Raw genomic sequence first — 2,500 nt, forward strand, 5'->3', positions numbered from 1 at the left:
CACATCCATGCAGTAAAAGTGTGTACAAGTACATGTGCATGCAGTAAAAGTGTGTACAAGTACACATCCATGCAGTAAAAGTGTGTACAAGTACACATACATGCAGTAAAAGTGTGTACTAGTACACATCCATGCAGTAAAAGTGTGTACAAGTACATGAACATGCAGTAAAAGTGTGTACAAATACATGTCCATGCAGTAAAAGTGTGTACAAGTACACGTCCAGGCAGTAAAAGTGTGTACAAGTACACATCCATGCAGTAAAAGTGTGTACAAGTACATGTGCATGCAGTAAAAGTGTGTACAAGTACATGTGCATGCAGTAAAAGTGTATACAAGTACACGTCCATGCAGTAAAAGTGTGTACAAGTACATGTGCATGCAGTAAAAGTGTGTACAAGTACATGTGCATGCAGTAAAAGTGTGTACAAGTACACATCCATGCAGTAAAAGTGTGTACATGTGCATGCAGTAAAAGTGTGTACAAGTACACGTCCATGCAGTAAAAGTGTGTACAAGTACATGTCCATGCAGTAAAAGTGTGTACAAGTACATGTGCATGCAGTAAAAGTGTGTACAAGTACATGTGCATGCAGTAAAAGTGTGTACAAGTACATGTGCATGCAGTAAAAGTGTGTACAAGTACATGTGCATGCAGTAAAAGTGTGTACAAGTACATGTGCATGCAGTAAAAGTGTGTACAAGTACACATCCATGCAGTAAACGTGTGTACAAGTACATGTGCATGCAGTAAAAGTGTGTACAAGTACACATCCATGCAGTAAAAGTGTGTACAAGTACATGTCCATGCATTAAAAGTGTGTACAAGTACATGTGCATGCAGTAAAAGTGTGTACAAGTACATGTCCATGCAGTAAAAGTGTGTACAAGTACATGTGCATGCAGTAAAAGTGTGTACAAGTACACATCCATGCAGTAAAAGTGTGTACAAGTACACATCCATGCAGTAAAAGTGTGTACAAGTACACATCCATGCAGTAAAAGTGTGTACAAGTACACATCCATGCAGTAAAAGTGTGTACAAGTACATGTGCATGCAGTAAAAGTGTGTACAAGTACATGTCCATGCAGTAAAAGTGTGTACAAGTACACATCCATGCAGTAAAAGTGTGTACAAGTACATGTGCATGCAGTAAAAGTGTGTACAAGTACACATCCATGCAGTAAAAGTGTGTACAAGTACACATACATGCAGTAAAAGTGTGTACAAGTACACATCCATGCAATAAAAGTGTGTACAAGTACATGAACATGCAGTAAAAGTGTGTACAAATACATGTCCATGCAGTAAAAGTGTGTACAAGTACACGTCCAGGCAGTAAAAGTGTGTACAAGTACACATCCATGCAGTAAAAGTGTGTACAAGTACACATCCATGCAGTAAAAGTGTGTACAAGTACATGTGCATGCAGTAAAAGTGTGTACAAGTACACGTCCATGCAGTAAAAGTGTGTACAAGTACATGTGCATGCAGTAAAAGTGTGTACAAGTACATGTGCATGCAGTAAAAGTGTGTACAAGTACACATCCATGCAGTAAAAGTGTGTACAAGTACATGTGCATGCAGTAAAAGTGTGTACAAGTACATGTGCATGCAGTAAAAGTGTGTACAAGTACACATCCATGCAGTAAAAGTGTGTACAAGTACATGTGCATGCAGTAAAAGTGTGTACAAGTACATGTGCATGCAGTAAAAGTGTGTACAAGTACACATCCATGCAGTAAAAGTGTGTACAAGTACACATCCATGCAGTAAAAGTGTGTACAAGTACACATCCATGCAGTAAAAGTGTGTACAAGTAAACGTCCATGCAGTAAAAGTGTGTACAAGTACATGTGCATGCAGTAAAAGTGTGTACAAGTACACATCCATGCAGTAAAAGTTTGTACAAGTACATGTGCATGCAGTAAAAGTGTGTACAAGTACACATCCATGCAGTAAAAGTGTGTACAAGTACACATCCATGCTGTAAAAGTGTGTACAAGTACACGTCCATGCAGTAAAAGTGTGTACAAGTACATGTGCATGCAGTAAAAGTGTCTACAAGTACATGTGCATGCAGTAAAAGTGTGTACAAGTACACATCCATGCAGTAAAAGTGTGTACAAGTACATGTGCATGCAGTAAAAGTGTGTACAAGTATACATCCATGCAGTAAAAGTGTGTACAAGTACATGTGCATGCAGTAAAAGTGTGTACAAGTACATGTGCATGCAGTAAAAGTGTGTACAAGTACACATCCATGCTGTAAAAGTGTGTACAAGTACACGTCCATGCAGTAAAAGTGTGTACATGTACATGTGCATGCAGTAAAAGTGTCTACAAGTACATGTGCATGCAGTAAAAGTGTGTACAAGTACACATCCATGCAGTAAAAGTGTGTACAAGTACATGTGCATGCAGTAAAAGTGTGTACAAGTATACATCCATGCAGTAAAAGTGTGTACAAGTACATGTGCATGCAGTAAAAGTGTGTAC

General features: G+C 38.7%; 1 protein-coding gene across 1 annotated transcript in view; it reads left to right on the forward strand.

The window, feature by feature from the left end:
- Nucleotides 1-2,500, forward strand: part of LOC133540925 (E3 ubiquitin-protein ligase RNF220-like) — a 7,849-nt gene that overhangs the window by 3,684 nt on the left and 1,665 nt on the right. The gene's annotated exons all lie outside the window — the stretch shown is intronic.

Source organism: Nerophis ophidion, linkage group LG22, assembly GCF_033978795.1.
Source record: "Nerophis ophidion isolate RoL-2023_Sa linkage group LG22, RoL_Noph_v1.0, whole genome shotgun sequence".
Classification (NCBI taxonomy): Eukaryota; Metazoa; Chordata; class Actinopteri; order Syngnathiformes; family Syngnathidae; genus Nerophis; species Nerophis ophidion.